This window comes from Epinephelus lanceolatus, chromosome 21 (genome assembly GCF_041903045.1).
Source record: "Epinephelus lanceolatus isolate andai-2023 chromosome 21, ASM4190304v1, whole genome shotgun sequence".
Taxonomy (NCBI): Eukaryota; Metazoa; Chordata; class Actinopteri; order Perciformes; family Serranidae; genus Epinephelus; species Epinephelus lanceolatus.
Window position 1 is genome coordinate 4,511,391 of NC_135754.1, and position 19,749 is coordinate 4,531,139.

General features: G+C 42.2%; 1 long non-coding RNA gene across 1 annotated transcript; it reads left to right on the top strand.

The window, feature by feature from the left end:
* The first annotated feature begins 1,953 nt into the window (after window positions 1-1,953).
* LOC144459355 (uncharacterized) lies at window positions 1,954-19,749 on the top strand. The gene is made up of 3 exons (XR_013488326.1): window positions 1,954-2,024; window positions 2,427-2,486; window positions 19,677-19,749. It is a non-coding gene; the product is annotated as an uncharacterized LOC144459355 (long non-coding RNA).

Here is a 19,749-nt window from a genome sequence, read left to right on the forward strand (position 1 = left end):
TGTTTGCCCATGTGATGAGTCAGTGTGCATAGTAGGGCAATTAACTTTAGAATTTTGAATGACAGTGTGTTCCTTGTGAAAACAAGAGATTTTCTTTATGAAAATTGTGCCAAATGCAGAGAATTGTGTGTAGTGTTTTGAAAAAAATGTGTTTTAGAACTGCAATTTGAGTGTAAAGCAGGAATTGTGCTTGTAGTTTAGCAGAATTGGTTCAGGGGGTTGGTGCATGAGTTACATGTTGTGGTCATTGTGTCTCAAGTACCAGTATTTGTGTGTAAACAACTGAGAAAAACTGTAACAAGCTGGGATCAGGAGCCAAAGGCTTTTACTTTGAGAGGCAGCAGAGAAGGACACCAACTGACTGACACAAACTTGGGGCCCTGCCTAATATTGGGTTACTTTAGCCTAAATCAAGATGGATAAATGTTTCTTTTCAGCTCACACTGTCAACTTGAACAAACTGAACAAAGCCTTTAAAGCAAAATTTACATGTTCTCACAAGATACAAGTATACACAAACAGGACATTAACTAAAAAAAATGAAACAGAAAATGTAAAAAATGAAACAGGTTTAAGTGAGGTTTGCCTGCATTCTTTGTTGGAAAATTACTGACACAAAATGCCACCAGTGGTTGTGATTCTGTAACTTCAGCAGTGAAATGTTATCTGCAGACTTCACCAGACCATCCACGGCATCAGTCAGACATTTTGCAATCACAATCAACCTAAAAGTCTCAGTATCCCATAGTGGCTATATACTGTATAAAATAATAGCTGTAGCCACCGTGATGTCATCCATTGGTCTTGAGTTTGACATTTTGGCTGTCACCATCTTGAATTTTTGGAGCCAGAAGTGCCTATGTTTGGAAAAGCTAGCTTTCCCTAGATGGTTAGCACAGTGTATATACAGCTATGATTAACTGTTAGAAAACTAATGCTAAATTTCGCTGGGGAAAAACAGGCTTCAATCCATTAAAACAAAATGTACTTTCTGGAAAACCTGAACATCCGACTCATAAGTGTCTTTTAGTACAACCAAACACTGAACAAGACAACCAAAACTTTAACTTTCATGAACTGAAAACACACTGAAATAGCTTTAGCTACACTTATACTCAGTGAATCTGGGGTTATGCCACAGTTAAACTACCTAACCAATGTTGTCGCCATGGTAGCAACTTGTAAGTAAGATAATAAATAAAATAAGGACTTAGAAATTAACAAGGTAAAAGCATGGAATAAGACAACCAACACGATGAGAAGAGGATGGTGGTTGGCTATAGACGGGCGAAAGCCTACCTGCACAGGTGAGTCTTCAGCTGCTGTTTTAAAAGCCCTCTGCGTTCAGTAGGGCTAGGGGGAGGGCATTCCAGAGCCTCGGGGCCACTACCCCAAAGGCTCGGTCCCCTTTGGTGGTCTGTGGGTAAATAGCATGACCTTGAAATGAATTATGAATTGGACTGGGAGCCAGTGCAGAGCAGCAAGGATGGGGGTGATGTGGCATGATTTCCTGGACCTGGTGAGCAATCTAACAGCGGTGTTCTGACAGATGATTGGTTGAGGCAGGTGAACAGAGAAATACAGTAATCAAGCCTTGATGAGACATTTCTAATTCGGAGTGGGATATGATGGACCGGAGTTTTGCAATATTTCTGAGGTGAAAGAAACAGGTGCGGTTGAGGGATTTGAAATGCTTGTCGAGATGCATAGATTGAAAAATATCAATGGAGGCCAGCACTCATAAATGTCCTTTTAAAGCTCTTTTAATCTAGGCAGCAGCCATAAGCCTTCATCAGTGTTGTGACCACAGGCGGCAATGACACATATATGTAATGGGGAAGGCTTTAGGACCCGGAAGAAGACTTTCAAGTTAACGTTGTAATGGGGAAGGCTTTAGGACCCGGGGGAAGATTTTAAAGGTAACACGGAAGTGGCACTCTCTCTCGTTCCCTTCCTAAGTCCAGTGAGCAGCTAACAGGTGTGCAGTGGGTGCAGACTCGAGGGACGCCAAACATTTGTACATGGTAGGCGATGTATTAACTTTTAAAACATTGTTTAGACCAGGTAACATAAGTGTATGAAATACGTGGTTAATGTAGTCAATGCATTTATTCTCTCAGAGCTCAGAAAGCAGCGGTTGAAAGACGGTTGGTTGCTGTATAGGCTGAGTACGCTGTTATGACAGTAACCACACTTCTACCTCTTGTAATATTATACAAAGTTAATCTCCACCTTTTGTGTTGTCAAATGCACAAATAATTTATTTGGTTTTTATTGGCATCTGCTAGCATTGTAGAAGCAAGGTGCGAACCTTGAGTGGCAATTGTTATTGTAAGTTGTGTATTTTGATATTGAACAAACTGTATGACTACAATGGCCAAACAGGGATTATTTAACTGTGTAATTTATTTTATTTCCTTTTTTAGTATTGTGCAGCACAACAGTAAGCACGCTGTTGGTCTGGGTGCAGTGGGAATTACTTAAAGGTAAGACCTGCTGAGTTAATATTTTGATGAAAAATGTTGTCTACAACCTGCCTGAATGAGGGGGGAGTCAGGCAGTGTTTTTTAGGAAGATGCTGATACTATACCAGAGCAGCGGTAAGAGGAGACCCACACGGAGAGGGGGGGTAGACGGCATCGCGCGCACCACCAAAGGACCGAGGAACCGTAGGACTCAAATGTAATTAACTTGTCCGAGAGACCTTTGACCCAACATGAAGTATCTCTTCTATCTAAAGGCTTATCATTTGTCCCTTCTAGGAAAGCTGAGTCATTTGTTTACATGACGTGACAGAGTTCCAAATTTAATTGATCCAGTGTGGACAGAGTGTGTCTGATGTGAGGCGATGTGGCACGATAGTCCGATGCTTGCATCCAGTTCAGATGTCCAATCAGATTACTTGGTTGGAAATATAAGTTGTAAAAGGGGCCATACACACGCCGCAGCTTTAACAACCTGGAAAGTGCAAAGTCCAGCGCTTGGTGCTACTCTTGTGCCTTTTTTGTGCCAGCTTTCAAGAGTGCGGCAGCAGGTTGCGTTGCTAAGCAACCTCAACAAGCACAAAACATTACACATCATTACACATACACCCTTATTGCAGAGCTGATCATCTTCCAGGTGTTGTTTACAAGTGTGAAGGCCTATAGACCTTTTTAGGGCTGACTTCACAATGCTGTCATTTTATTAGCTGGAGGCAAAACATGACTCGCCACCACAGACCCATAGGCTACATAGGAGTAAGTAAAATGTGGTCTAATTGTGTCACTGGGAGCCAGAACAGAAGGTGTCATGGCTCAAAACATAAAATTTATCGCATACCAGTCGCCACTGCTCATCAACAAAAGCAAAGACAATTATGGTTGAATGCAATAAGATAAAAGGACTGGACAGACGGAGGCGATCATCAAAAATGCTCGCATGTGCAGCGCACACTTCACATCAGGTCAAGGAAAAGTATTTACTGTTGTGAGGATAAATAAAGTTATGTGTCTTAAGGGTTATCATATCCACCTAATCAGAAATTGGGGAGGTATTATGAGGAATAGTGGATTTCTTCTAGCTAACGTTAGCTACGATAGCAGAACAAACTAGGAAACCATCCAAGTGACGTCCTCCTTTGTAAGGTTGGCATAGTAACCAGCCATAGAGCCGACCATCCCATCTTCAGCAATCCTGTAAAATCATCCATCCACTGAGTGAGAGCATATGGGTCAGCCAGTCTGGCCCTGTTGGTCAGTGTTTACTTTTTCAAGAACATTCGCAGTGCTGAAGAGTGAGTGACCTGACATGGTGCATTCGTGAATTCAGTCAGATGCTCTACACTAAAATGAGAGTCCTGTTGGTCAAAGAAACACAGCTTTATATTTCTATATAAATTAACAAACGATTAAGTTAACCACACAGTCAATCCGCTCAGTGCTCTGCTGCTTCGTCTCCCCAGACAGAGTGCTGAGAGTGTGCTCTGCCACTCCTAGAGTGCGGTGCTCCGGGTAATAAAACAATAGGCTACATTCCGACAGTCCTCTGAATTTACAAATGGTACAGTTTGTGCCAGAGTGCATAAAATGCATCACTTGCATCATCTTCCTCCATTGTTTAAAGCAAGCCACCAGAACTTGCTAGCAAGCTCTAGCTAATGTCTGTGGAGAATTGTTTTGCTTCTAGCTAAGCCCCACCTACCAAAAAATGTCATAGTGTTTACTAACCGTGAAAGGCTTTATTGTCTATGGGACAGATGTAAAGCTCTGGCAGCCCTGCATTAAAATGATGAACTTCTCCATATTTATCACTGACTGATATTTACAGATGAAGGGAAAGATGTCTGTCAGCTGTGATTGGTTGGTCCTTGTCACATAACATGCGGTGTGCACTGCTGCTGCGTTAAACTGTTGTGCCCTGAAAAATAGGTATTTGGGAACACATTCACCCACCAGCATACCTGCTGCGCATCTACAGTAGAAACTATCAATTTGAAGGGCCCACAAAAATGCAGCATGTGTACTGTACCTAAGCAGTCGTAAAATGTGAACAACTAAGTTATATAAAAAAATCACCCCTGTACAGTTGTCATGAATAGAGAAATATAGAAAGAAGCTATACAAACCCAAACTATTTATATCAGGCTTTAAACATATTTATTTCTGCTGTAAAGTTGGGCATTTTAACATGGGGGTCTATGGGGATTGAATTGCTCTTTGAGCAAGCCTCAAGTGGCCATTAGAGGAACTGCAGTTTTTGGCACTTGGTGTTGGCTTCATTTTTGAGCCGATGGAAAATACAACATTGGCAAGGTGCTGAGTTGGGTAATCATACTTGTACAAGTACACATTCTGTAACTCTACCCATTTACCTGGCGACTGTTGAGACAGGTGATAAAATGACACATTCTGTCTGTGAGTATTTTAAAGCTCAGGGCTGTGTTTTGGCACTGATAAGCTGTCATTCTCATGGATCTGTTACTTAAACCATAGTCCTTGTGTCATCTCACCGGAACCTGAAACAAGGCAAAACAGCTTCATTTATACAAATGTGTATGTGCACAGTGAATGAGACAGTTCAATTCAGTTGGCATCTTTGAGAAAAGGTTGCTGTTGATCAGATGACTCTCGGGCACATAAATACACCTTTGTGTGCTAGCTGTTGTACACAATCACGCAACAGCTTGCTGCAAATATTACAGTTTTTTAATGTATTTATTTTTTTGCTCCTCAGGTTTGAATTCCTGGCACCATGCTCATGAAAATAGCAGCACTGCTCACTAGCTGATGAGGTTCACATTTTAGAACCATGGTGCAGTTTGAGGTCATGTCCTCTGTTGAAATGTGAATTAATATGCTCTTCCTCACAGCTACAGGTGTACAGTTACTTTTCCACTGTGTTTCAGCCTCTCACTAATCCAGGTTTGCAGTTTCTTGCATGTTGTGTGTTGAAATGTTAAAATATGTGGAACAGACTGACAGGCAGCGGGAGTGTGAGGCCGGGGTCAGAGCTGGTGTGTCTGTTGGAGTGTGAGAAAGACAAGCACCTGTGCTTCACTTTTACTGGGAGCAAACCTCAGTCAGCCAAATGGAGATATGCAGCACACACACACAAACACACACACACAGAGGCAGCTGTTGTTAGTGAGCCATGAGCGAGTTCACGTTGGTGAAGACACAGCAAGAGCCTGTGACTTCCACACACAGTGATCTGATGGTGGCAGTAGGGAGGGAGGGCTTTGCACGTGTCTGATGTTGAACTCTACTGACTGCTTAAGATATTGCTTTCAAATAAACACAAGAAGTTTGTGCTCTAGAACAAACTTCTTCATTAAAGGGGCAGTCCGCCAATTTTACATGTCAAAGTTAATGTACTAGTAATGAGCAGTATTACTCATCCTGTGGCTTTAGAGGAGTGATGTGGTGATGGGTTATCTTAGCTTGGCTTGAAATAGATATAACCAAAAATGTGTGAAGTTTGAAAGATGTGGGCATTCATCAGATGAGGAGGCTCTGATTAAAAACACTATAAAGCTGTATTATGGAAGGTGATTCAGCATTTTGAGGAACCCCAGGCATCATGGTGTGGGAAATAAGGAAACTACCATAGTCTCAAACCTGGGATTAAATGATTTGATTTGCAATTAAATAAACACATAAGTTATTTCAGTCAGGACTACCTCAGTCAAAGAACTTTTTTCTTTTTAATCTATACATGCTTCCCCTTGGGGATGTCATCACGAGGCATGCCATCAACTTCCACAGTTACACAGATGATACACAGCTGTACATTGCCATGTCTCCTGATGACACAGGGCCAATTGATACTCTTTGATTGATGTATAAATTGATGTATAAATTATCTATTTTATACAGTCTATGATTGATACCCTTTTTAACTGTATTTTATATATCAAGTCATGGATGGCAGTGAATTTCCTACAGAGTCCACCCGTTTCTCTCTCAGGCTAACACAGAGGTGCTGATGCATGCTTTTATCTCTTGTCATTTAGATTATTGTAATGCCCTGCTCTCTGTTCTTCCCAAAAAGACAATCTCCAATCTCCAATTACTTCAAAACTCAGCTACACAAGTGCTGACGAAGACCAGAGGGCGGGGGCACATTACACCAATTTTACAATCGCTGCATTGGCTCCCCGTGTGTTTCAGGATTGATTTTAAGGTTCTTTTATTAGTTTTTAAATGTCTTAATGGTCTTGGGCCATCTTATTTATCTGACCTGTTTTTATCATATCAACTGTCGCAGATCCTGAGGTCCCCCTGCACCGGCCTTTTAATCATTCCAAGAGTTAGAACAAAAACCCACGGGGAGGCTGTATTCAGCCATTATGGCCCTCACTTATGGAACAGCCTACCAGAGAGCATCGAGATTGTTGATGTTTTTAAAAGGAGTCTCAAGACTCACCTTTTTAATGTGGCTTTTAACTGTTTTCTTTTACTCTTTTAATGATTCTATTATATGTTATTTTAATCTCTAATGCCTTTAAATGATTTATTTTTTAATCTTTATGCATTTTATTATTATAACATTTCTAAATCTCCATTTTTTAATCTTTAAATCTTTAATTTTTCTAAATCCTTAAATTTTTATGCAATTTTATTTGATCTGATACCTGTTTTATCCTATCCTATTGCTTTTTATTATTTTAGTTTTTAGCTCCAGTGTTTCCTCATGTGGGGCCTGGTCTGCCCGCGGGGATGTCGTCCTGGAGATCCCTCAGGCCCGGAGGACTGCGAGGCTCTGCACCATGTGTGGAGTCTACCCCAGTCTGTCTGGGCCGGGGTGGTCTCTGTGGCGGCACTCCCTGTGGCCATAGGCTGTGATGCCTCTCAGTGGGGCTGGGAGGGGCAGGTTTTCAATAGTTGTAGTATTTTTGTTGTATGTTTTTATTTTGTGGAGCACCGCGTGTTGCATTTTTAATGTATGAAAAGAGCTATATAAATAAAGTTTGATTTCATTTGATTTCCATAGGCAGTATTATATTTGGTGGTATGGGTAAGGGAAGGGAGCACACCTCTCTTCCTTTTGAGGCACCTGGAAAGCCTTAAGGCAGAGAGAGAGCACACCTCTCCGCCCTTCCACACACCTACATGGAAAGCCTTAAAGGGATAGTGCACCCAAAAATGAAAATTCAGCCATTATCTACTCACCCTCATACTGATGGAGGCTCTGGTGAAGTTTCAGAGTCCTCACATCCCTTGCGGAGATCGGCGGGGGGAGCGGCTAGCACACCTAATGGCTGACGGCGCCCCAGACTAACGTCCAAGAACACAAAATTGAAACCACAAAATATCTCCAACATGCCCATCCGTAGTGATGCAAGTGTCCTGAAACCCGGACATAAAAAGTTGTTCCGAAAAATGTAATTTGAACTCTGTTTTTAGCCTCACTGTAGCCTGTAGCTCTGACTGCTTCTCTGTGCTCCGTGCTCATGTGTGCGTGCTCAGGGTGATCGGTGATGCACGGTCTCTGAAGAGCAGCAGTCTCGTCAGTACTGATGTCCAGATTCTCAAGTGCAGGCATCGCCAATTCCCAGTCTGAGCAGCAAAGACTTTCCTCATCCGTTGGCATTGCTTTGCATTTGAAACAACTACACCACCAGGTTTCCAGTGCTCGACTCCGGTATTCTGTGGCTGGCTGAGGGTTAGGCTCACGAGCTGCGGCGGCTGCTTCGTCCAGTAGCCTGAGTTCCATCCATATACTCAGGCTCAAACAAATAGGGCTCAACAAAGAAATGCTGTTCCTCCTCAATTTCAAAGTCTTCAGACATGTTGGGCTGTCCTTTGCTAAAAGACCGTAGTGCAAATTATCTTTTAGCTACTGTGGTTACTGTTGTCTCTCCCTGCAGTGCACGTGTCACGTGATGTAAACACGGGTGAGCAAAGCTCATGCTTTCGCTGGTCTCGCACAAGCACGCACACGTGAGTGCGGAGCACAGAGAAGCAGTCAGAGCTACAGGCTACAGTGAGGCTAAAAACAGAGTTCATATGTCGTTTTTTCGAAATAGCTTTTTATGTCGGGGGCTTCAGGATCACTACGGATGAGCATGTTGGAGATACTTTGTGGATTCAATTTTGTGTTCTTGGACGTTAGTCTGGGGCGCCGTCAGCCATTAGGTGTGCTAGCTGCTCCCCCCGCCGATCTCCACAAGGGATGTGAGGACTCAAAAACTTCACCTGAGCCTCCGTTGGCATATGGGTGAGTAGATAATGGCTGAATTTTAATTTTTGGGTGCACTATCCCTTTAAGGCAGAGAGAGCGCATCTCTCTGCCCTTCCATGTACATACATGGAAAGCTAACGGCCTATTTCCACCAGATGCGTGTTGGTTGCGTCTCCGCTCCAGCACGGCAGCGGAGCCGATAGGATTCAATACTAGTCAATGTGTGTGTTTCCACCGGCTGCGGCTGTGCTGCGTTCTGGCTGTCACAGCTCCAGCAGTCCGGAGCCCTCCGCAACAGATACGCAGGACTTCTATTTTTGCCGGGCGCCGGAGAACAACGCAGCAATTGAGCACAGAGCAGATCGTGCGGGGCAGGAAGTCGTGCACAGAAACACGATAAAACATCCGGTTAATTTTCAAAACAAAATACACAGTGTTCACGTGGATCATATTTCCCTGCACTACACCTTGAAAACTACATAATGGGCAGAGGCAGGCTTGAAGTCAACAGGTCAGAGGTTTTCAGATGTCATGTCACCCCGTTAACACCATGGACGAGGAGATATTAATCATGGCAGTGCACTGAGATGTCTTCCAGTGGAGCTGCACCGCTCCGCACAGCAAACGCAGCAGGTGGGTATTGACGGACGGCGGAGCACGCAGCGGATAACCAGCGCTGCCGTTCCGCAACGGACACGCATCCAGTGGAAATCCGGCATAAGGCAGGGAGAGTAGCAGCAAAGACCCCACAGAAATGGAACAGAGCAAGCATCAATGGCAAACAGAAACGACACTGATAGAGAGACACAACATGAAAAGGAGGAGCTGGGGTGGAGGCAGGTTGCAAAGCAGCTTGCAGAGGAAGCAGCAACAGTGGGTGGGCCAAAGCAGTATAAATGCCCCGGGATGCCTTGAATGAGAGATTTGCCAATTGGTTGCATAGAAAGGAGTCATGTGATCTATCAGCTGATCCCTTCATCAGTCAGCTGCTCCATTAGTTGATTGGGCTGCTTGAGATCAGCAGATGTAGCTGGGATGTGAGCTGAGCTTGACATTGTGTCTTGCCTGATCTAACACTATGCTCAATTAGCGTTCAGGACATTAAGAAGGATATTGAGCGGTGGGCTGCCCCTCCACTGGATTTCGTTTCACGAATAGATACTATATAAATGAATACACTTCCAAGACTCCTCTACTTACTTCAGTCACTACCAATAGTTATCCCTGAGACACAATTTTGAGCCTAGGACAAAGTTATTTCAAGGTCATGGAATGGTCAAAGGCCAAGAGCAGCATTAATTTTGACAGGTATTTTAGATTAAGTCTTAGTCTTGAGATGAAAATGCTTATTAGATTTAGTCATAGTTTAGACATTTTTATCCTTCTTAGTTATAGTCAACAAAAATTCATGACATTTTAGTCAACTTTTAGTCTTTTTGTTTTCTATATGTTTTTTAATCTTTCAACTAATCCAGTTAGGCTAATTCATGTATCAGAAATTTCATTTAGACAATTTTTTCTACAACTACAAATTATTTCTACACACATACAAACTGCTATTTCTCAAGCAGTTTCTGACAGGTAGAAGTGGTGATTTATGAGCACACACTTACTGATCATCATTTGAAAAGCCCAGCGTCTCTTTTTTTATGCTCTCAAAACCTTCAACATCACAAAAAACCTATCTGAGACAATTAGGATTTGTATCCAGGTCCATTGTAAACTCTGACTTAACCATCTCACTGTTAAAAAGCAGAGAAATAACTTAATTAATGCCCGAATTATTTCTTAATCTACAACATGTTGACCCCTGTGACCCCATAAGTGGTTATGGAAATTGAATATATAAGTGAATGAAATAAAGCATACTGTAAATTTGGATGGAAAACGGAATCATTAGAACTGTAATTGGAGTTTACAATTCAAAGAAATAAAGAATAATATCTACACTATACCAACATCTATTAGAGAGAAGAGGATATACAACACTTTTTGTAAAGCTGAAATGGGAAAAGATCTAGGTGTGAATATATCAGAAGATGATTGGTTACATATTCGGAGAACAGTCTATGACATCTTCACGTACTTGGAAAGAGCACTGCTGAAAGAATGTAATTAGATTCTTTATTTCACCACAAATTAAGAAAAAAGAAAAGAAAAAGAAAAGATGGAAATCTACTGAAAATCTTGTTGCCTGTAGAAAGGCCATCATGAAGAGATGGTACAAAGCAGAACCACCAACACAAGATGAAAGGCTAAAAATAGTGAATGAAGGATAGGATAAGAGCTCAAGAGGAGCAATGTGGAGATAAATGGTCAACTCTCATCATGTCAGCGATAGAAACAAGGAGAGAGACTGAATCATTGAATATATCGCAGGGATGAACAGGTTTTGAGAGGCAGGACAATCAAGATCCTTTAATTGATTTTTGTTTGTTTTATTTTATTCTCTTTTTTTTTTTAAATTTCTACCCTTTCATAAAAACCAGAACTTCCTAGAAGAAGAGATCTTGTATCTCAATGGGACTGTCCTGGCTAAATAAAGGATAGATAAATTAAAATGAAATAAAATAAACAATGAAAATAAAGTGTTAAAAATGTTTCAGTGTGATAAGTGATTTTTTCTTTTGGCTGAATCAGTAGTTTGGTTATTTCCTGTGTCTAAGATAATATGTCCCCTGAGAGATGGTCAAATTTAACTGGTTCTGCAGTAAAGTGTCCCATCTGACAGACAAATGTATTATTATTATCATTATCATTATTATTATCATCAATAGTAATGCATCAGTGTTAGTGAAGTATTTTACTGTTGTAGTGTTCTGGTGGCACTAGTTTTAACCAAAGTTAGCTACTTAAGTCTATTGGTTCCTCAATGTAAGGGTCAGGCCCCTGCAAAGGGTCAGCATAAAAGTCATAGGGGTCATCAGAAGATTAATGGGAGAGAAAAAAAAAGAAAAAGGAAATTTCTGCCAGACAAATCTCTTTTTGAACATTGTTTGCATTTGTTGGGACATTTTCTGACTTCTTTTGCCACAAACAGTTAATTAAAATTATGTAGGCGTGGGCGTGGGCGTTGCTGTGCATCACTCATCAGGATGAGTGATGAGTGATGAGTGATGCACAGCAACACTCATCACTCATCAGGATGAGAGAATCAACTTACCAGTCTGTCAGCTCTCCTCCTGCTGACTTCTGCTAGCTGGCCATAGGTCAAGATTTTAAATGTAAACATCAGTAAGCATGAGAGGTAGAGTGGGTTGTCCACCAACTGGAAGATCAGCGGTTCAATCCCTGGCTCTTCCAGTCTGCATGTCGAAGTATCCTTGAGCAAGATCCTGACCCTTAAATTGCTACCCATGATGCTTCCATCGGTGTGTGAGTGTGTTAAAAACTGAGTAGCAGGTGGCACCTTGTATGGCTGCCTCGGCCACCAGTGTATGAATGTGTGTGTGAATGGGTGAATGTGACTCATAGTGTAAAATGCGCTTTGAGTGGTCGGATGACTAGAAAGGCGCTATACAAATGCAGGTCCATTTACCATTTACCATCAAGAAAAAGATGAAGCATCAGCCGAACTAGCATCAAGCCATCGTTCGGGTGTTAAGGCCTCCGCGCTGCATCAGTTTACAATGGGATATGAGGAACTAGCAGAGGACACTTGCGAGAGAAGGAGAAAAGTGTGTGCTTTATGATGAGTAAGGTGCGACAGTGTGAATGGGTGGTCTTGTCCCAGTCCTGCTCACCCTGCACCAAAAGTGGAATGAACACCCTGGATCACCACCTTTTGCCATTCAGGAGTGGCTGCAGAGTGGAGTCACTGACCACAATAGAGAATGCCCCCTCCCTTTGCTCTGCCCCTGATTGTCTTACCCTGACATTCTTGCCCTAACCTTAACCAATCCCACTCCTCTAACCTAACCAATCCAACCAACAAAGGCAACAAGTACTATCCATTCATAGGGAGAGTATGGCAGGTCATTTCTTCACCATCCTAGGATTCACAAATTTGCTTCAAGAACAGCATGTCAACATCACCAATGACACCAAAGAATTCAGTCAGGCTGTGGTGGATTGAATCTGTAAAACAACAGCAGCAACTTTACAAATGAATGACTCACTGATTAGATGATTAAAGAGGGATTTAAAACCTCTGAAAATCATGTTTTTAGTGACCTCCAGTAACTTCTCATCTTGCTGCAGTGATGCACAGGTGAACTCCAGGAGCCTGTGCAGCAGAGCACATTTCTGTAATGCCAGCCAGGGGCAGACTGGGATTCAAATTCAGCCTGAGACAATCAAGCGCACCAGCCCACACACCGGCCCGCACACTGGCCCACACGTTTCTACCTATAATCCTCTATATGCTTGTACACACTACACAATGGTACTGACTAATTATTATACAAAGACATCAGTAAAATCAATGCTAATATTCAGAGATCGAAACAACCAACTTCAAGGCATACAGGCTTATACCTTCTCAGAAACCCAAAACAAATAGAGGGTGTCCTAACTTACATCATCAGCAGGTGTAGCAGCTGGTCACTTGTCTCTGCGAACCGGTCAATCACTTCATCAGTGTCCAGAGCCATTAGAATCTCCTTCTCTGTGCATATGAGCATGAATGCCTCCAGATGCTCCTGGGTCAGGGTGCTCCTCAGTCGATTCTTCACATATTTTAGAGCTGAGAAGGTCCTCTCACAGGCAACTTGACTGAATGACAATGTTAGGGGGAACTTGTGACATCCGATGACATAATAGGCATCAGTCAGCAAGTTGTACTGTGACAAAATATGATACACACAAACAGGACCATTTTTACAGGAGTTGCAACTCTTGTTCTCTAGCTCCAGGTCGTCTCTCCCCCCCCCCCCCCGGTTCTCCTGACATTGTATGCATTTTAAGTCTTTTCCATTGGGTGGCTAGGCTTCACAGTTCAGCCTGCAGTCTTCCAGCAGTGGCTCTTTGATCATACTTCTGCAAGCATTTGCTCAGCTCTTGCAGTACTTTGGTTGGAAGGCCCTTTTCCTTTATGTTAGGAAAATTCCGAGGATCAAGACATGCAAAGTCTGCACAAAGTAGTCCATTTGCTGCAAAGCAACTCTGAGTGCTCTTTGTGACTGTGTCCAGAATGACACTGTGGACCTTGATCCTGTATTTTGCCTCAGCTTCGGATACAGTTCTAGCTAGCACTAACAGTCAAACTAGCCTGGTCTGCCATGAGTAATGACTGATGACTGCGGCTGAGCCAATCAGATTTCAAGAAAAACGAGGGCCTCTTTTGTATTGGAAGAGGCCGCTCTTATCTCCTCCTTCAAGCATCAAAACATAAGATTGACACAGACGTTCCCTCTGAACATCTTACAGCAAACAAACAACATGGGAGGGACACGCATTGCAGTACTGACAGCTAGCAACTAGCTTGACATTCACTAGCCTTTTTTTTTCTTTCTTTGACCACCGGGCCAGCCCCACCGGCCCACACCGTCCCACTTGGTGACCGGCCCAGTGGGATTTGTCCCGAACGTCCCGATGGCCAATCCACTCTTGATGCCAGTTGTAGTCAGAGGGAAAACAGGTGTGAGGTGTCAGGTGTGTTGCAGAGGACAGGACTCCTCTCAGCCTGCTGTTGTGTTACTTTTGAAATGATATCATGTAAGATGTTTGGAGGGAAAATGTATATGAATATTCTTGTTCTGTATTTGTCACATCTGCAATTACCCCACAGTGTGGTTTAAGCAGCTCCACTGCACCAGCAGGGGGTTAAAGGGATAGTGCACCCAAAAATGAAAATTCAGCCATTATCTACTCACCCATATGCTGAGGGAGGCTCAGGTGAAGTTTTAGAGTCCTCGCATCCCTTGCGGAGATCCCAGGGGAGAGACCGTGAGACATGCGTGTTCACATGCTTTTGCTGGTCTCGCACGCAAGCATGCACACGTGAGCGCAGTGCACAGAGAGGCAGTCAGAGCTACAGGCTACAATGAGGCTAAAATGAGTTCAAATGATGTTTTTCCAAACAACTTTTTATGTCAGGGCTTCAGGACACTTGGATCACTACGGACGAGCAGTATGGAGATATTTTGTGGTTTCAAGGATGTGTTTTTGGACGTTTGAATCCAGGGCGCCGTAAGCCTCCATTAGGTGGAGTTGTGTTGCTACCCCCTCTCCCCTGGGATCTCAGCAAGGGATGTGAGGACTCTAAAACTTCACCTGAGCCTCCCTCGGCATGAGGGTGAGTAGATAATGGCTGAATTTTCATTTTTGGGTGCACTATCCCTTTAAGCGCCTTGCTTAAAGGCACCTCAGGGGTGGAAATGAGGGAGGGGCATGTGCTATACTATTTTCTCCACCCAGACTTATTCTGCGGTTGTCCTCTATTCACAGGCCCTCAGCTCCACCCTTTGGAACAGCACTGCTCCCTAGTGGAGATGTCTCTCTGTGATCTGAGGTGCTGCCATGCTAGCTATCCTGCTGTGGTTGTAGTTACAGCAGCTTTTACTCTTATCAAAGTCACAATCCTGCAGCAGGTCGTGTGGTCTGAGTCTGTTTGCAGGTGCATGTGGGACTGTGTGCTGTATCGTCCTGGTTGTCACTATGGCTCTGCTCTCTGCAGGCTCAGACAGGGAGGAGCAGCTGGATGCTGCCTGCTGTCAACACACACGATTTATGACACCTTGTCTTACTTTGAAGAACAGCTTCTGTTTGTACACACTGACTGCTGCAACTAGCAACACACACACACACACACACACACACACACACACACACACACTGTATATAGACTAACAAACTAACAAGCAGTGCGTGTGTGTGTGGGTGGAGTTGCATTGTGAGTGACCTGTGGCTGAACCCTGAAGGCACTTCCTCTGGCTGTACTTTGACAGAGAGGGCATGCACACACACACACACACACACACACACACACACACACCTGAGTTGTTGTGGTTTGAAAACAAGCAGTCAGCAAATAATGAATTCTGTTAAAAAGCCATTAACACTGAGAGAGGTAGAAAGGTCAACAACAATAGAGACAGGTGAGACAGATAGAAAGAAAGAAAGAAAGAAAGAAAGAAAGAAAGAAAGAAAAAAAAATAGAGTTAAGAATGAAAAAAGTAAACTGAGTCAAGAAAGAAAGAAAGAAAGAAAGAAAGAAAGAAAGAAAGAAAGAAAGAAAAACAGAGTTAAGAAAGAAAAAAGTAAACTGAGTCAAGAAAGAAAGAAAGAAAAACAGAGTTAAGAATGAAAAAAGTAAACTGAGTCAAGAAAGAAAGAAAGAAAGAAAGAATGAAAGAAAGAAAGAGAAATTTACTAAGACAAAAAAAGAATGGGGGAAAAAAGAAAGACAACAAAGACTGAGAGGAGGAATTAGAGAAAGAGAGAGAGTGACCTCTGTCTGAACTCACTGGTGAACTTCTGCCTCAGTGTACTCCAGTTAACCTGTCTCACACACACACACACACACACACACACACATGCACACACACACACACACTCAAACACACACATGGCGACTCATGGAGCGCAGGAGGATAATATGTGTGTTTCCAGTTCAGCTTTGGAAGTATGAATGGGAGCTGATCCCAGCATTAGTCATGTCAGCATTGACTCCTGTCTCACACACGCACACACACACACACTTAGGCACACTCTGCCACTCTGCCTGCATATACACAACAGCACAAATGTTTTTCAAAGCAAACACATCACAGCAGAGAAAACATGAAATGAGGCAGAAAAACAGGCAGAGTCCCTCATTGTCTGCTAACTGATGTCATTCTATCTCAGTTCAGTCAGAGACAAATATCTGACTGAAAAGGGTTCAGGGTGAACCTGACAGTAGAGCTGCAAATGCATAACTCTCTCTCTCTGGTGCTGCTGTAGCTGACCGGCACACGGGGAACTAGCAGGTGGGTCGTCCAGCTCCGGTGTATTAATTTGCGCTCGTCATAGTGACTGACTCACATGCCATTCTGTTTGTTGTGCTAACCTCAATATTTGTTTATTGTGTTTCATATCACAGGCACAAAAATATTTACCTATATCTCATAATTATCAGACGCAAGCAAGTCCAGTTGCCTATGATATTAGCACTTACAATAATTATCAGACTTTGATCCTCTGCCTGAGGATTAGTTATTTATTTTAAATGGTCTAGGCTATTTAATTGCTCTGCATCATCAGGCGCTGTTGAGACAGCGGGTAATGTGGAGGTGAGATTTAGACAGAAGACAGAAGAGGGGACGGGAACGGAGAAGTATTGTATGGCTGTATGTGACCTGTGTTCAGAGACCGCACTAAATGTTATGAACAGAACCCAGTACGTTGTTGGACTCATTCATTCCTGCACACACACCCACGTCGCTTATAGTAGTGTAATAAGTAACTTTATTACTCTACACTGTGAGTAATACTGTAAAGTAACTGATTACTTTTAAATGATGGTAACTAGTAATATATGATAAATTACATTTTGAAAGTAACTTGCCCAACACTGTGTATACAATTATGCAAAGGAAAATTCCCACTATGGGATCTGAGACAGAAATGAGTGGGCCTCTGAGGCAAATCTGACTTCATTAGGTAATAACATGAAAGACCTTTTATAAAAGGTCACTTTTCGATATGTGCCAGTATCTACTCATATCAGTAGCTACTTGTTTGACTGATTTACAGTGGCATGCCAAAGTTTGAGCACCCCTGGTCAAAATTGTGTTTACTGTGAGTAGTTAAGTGAGTAGAGTATGAACTGATCTCCAAAATGCATGAATTTAAAGATGAAACATGTGCTTCAACATTTTAAGCAAGATCAGTGTAATATTTTTGTTTTGTACAATTTTAGAGTGAATAAAGGAAAGGAGCACCATGCAAAAGTTTGGGCACCCCAAGACATTTGAGCTCTCAGACAACTTTTATTAGGGTCTCACACCATAATTAGCTTGCTAGGACTCAATCATCAGGCCAGGTTATGCAAATTTCAAAGCTTTATGAATACTCTGACTCCTGAAACCTTCTCCCAACAATCATCAGCCATAGGCTCCTCTAAACAGCTGCCTAACACTCTGAAAACTAAAATATCTGATGCCCAAAGCAGGAGAAGGCTATAAGAAGATAACAAAGTGTTTTCAGGTAGCTGTTTCCTCAGTTTGTAATGTAATTCAGAAATGGCAGTGGACAGGAACTGTGGAGGTCAAGTTGAGGTCTGGAAGACCAAGAAAACTTTCCGAGAGAGCTGCTCATAGGACTGTTAGAAAGGCAAATCAAAACCCCTGTTTAACTGCAAAAGACCACTGGAGAGGTGGTGCACTGTTCTACTGTGCAGCAACAGCTGTACAAATATGATCTTCATGGAAGAGTCATCAGAAGAAAAGCTTTTCTGTGTCCTGACCACAAAATTAAGCATCAGACATTTAAAAAGGAACATCTAAACAAGCCTGATGCTTTTTGCAAAAGTCCTGTGGACTGATGAAGTCAAAATAGAACTTTTTGGATGCAATGAGCAAAGGTATGTGTGAGGAAAAAGGGTGTAGAGTTGCATGAAAAGAACACCTGTCCAACTGTTAACACAAGGGCGGATCGATCATGCTTTGGGCTTGTGTTGCAGTGGCACGGGGCACATTTCACATGTAGAGGGAAGAATGGATTCAGTTATAATTCCAGCAAATTCTTAAAGCAAACATCACAGCATCTGTAAAAAAGCTGAAGATGAAGAGAGGATGGCTTCTATAACAGGACAATGATCCTAAACACACCTCGAAATCCCCACAGGACTACCTCAAGAGGAGCAAGCTGAAGGTTTTTCCATGGCCCTCACAGTCCGCGGACCCCAACATCACAAAAAATCTGTGGCTAGACCTCAAAAGAGCAGTGCATGCAAGACAGCCGCAGAATGTCACAGAACTAGAAGCATTTAGCAGAAAGAATGGTTGAAAATCCTCCAAACAAGAATTGAAAGACTCTTAGCTGGCAACAGAAGCTGTGATACTTGCCAAAGAGGGCGCTACTAAGTACTGACCATGCAGGGTGACCAAACTTTTGCTTCAGGCCCTTTTCCTTTCTTGTTATTTTGAAACTGTAGAAGATTGAAATTAAAAAGTAACCCTGCTTAAAATATTAAGCTATCACTGAGGACTACAGCTTGTAGCCCAAATGATTCATCAGAATCAATACTATGTCTAATCCTGAGCAGTTGACTATATTTACAGTCTTCTTCATAGCTGCTAATTGCTAATTGCTTAGTTAAGGTAAAGGGTTTCTATCAGGTTCCTTTTTATATACTTCAGTGTGTGGAGATATTCCTTTTTATTTTTTACCAAAACATTCACAAAAGAAATACATTCCAGATTATAACACACTGTGAATTTTATGGATTCTTTTTATACATTTATGAAAGCATGGAACTCTTTCTTCTTAGGCATTACACTTCAAACTAAACATAATCATGTATATTCCTCTAATAACTTTTACTGAACTCGGAGTGGGGACTGTGGTTGTAAATAAAGTCAAACTCAAATTTCCCCATAAATCGTCTGGCATTATTCTGGTGGGCCCATAGCTGTGTGAGCCGAGTGCGTTGTGTCTTATTTTGAGCCATGAACTATTAAAATTCCAAAAGAGACATTAAAATGTTATTTTCTAAGATTTTTTACAGATTTGTTTTGTTTTTAAGACTGCTACTACCAGTTTCATTTTTTCAGTTATGAGCTGCTCCTCCATTTCATTTGTGCAATGCATTGTGCAGGAATAGTATTCATCAAGACCACACTTAAAAATGACTATATTTAGTACGTGTACTGTCTGCTTTGTGTATATTCTTTTATGTTACTTTCCACACAACACACCACAATCCTGTCTGGATTTGGGAGGTGATGGAAAACTTAACAAGAGGACACACTAAGAGGTGTCCTCCAAATCTAGGCAATCCATCACCAAACAAAATATGTCAAAGTTGATTTGTTAAGATTTAATTAAACTTTATTTGACAGATTTTCTCCTCTCTGTGTGTTCAAAAGTGTAAGGGGTCACAAAGCTTGGAGAAGGAGGGGTAACCTCATGGCAAACATGACTAACATGGAATAACTGCAC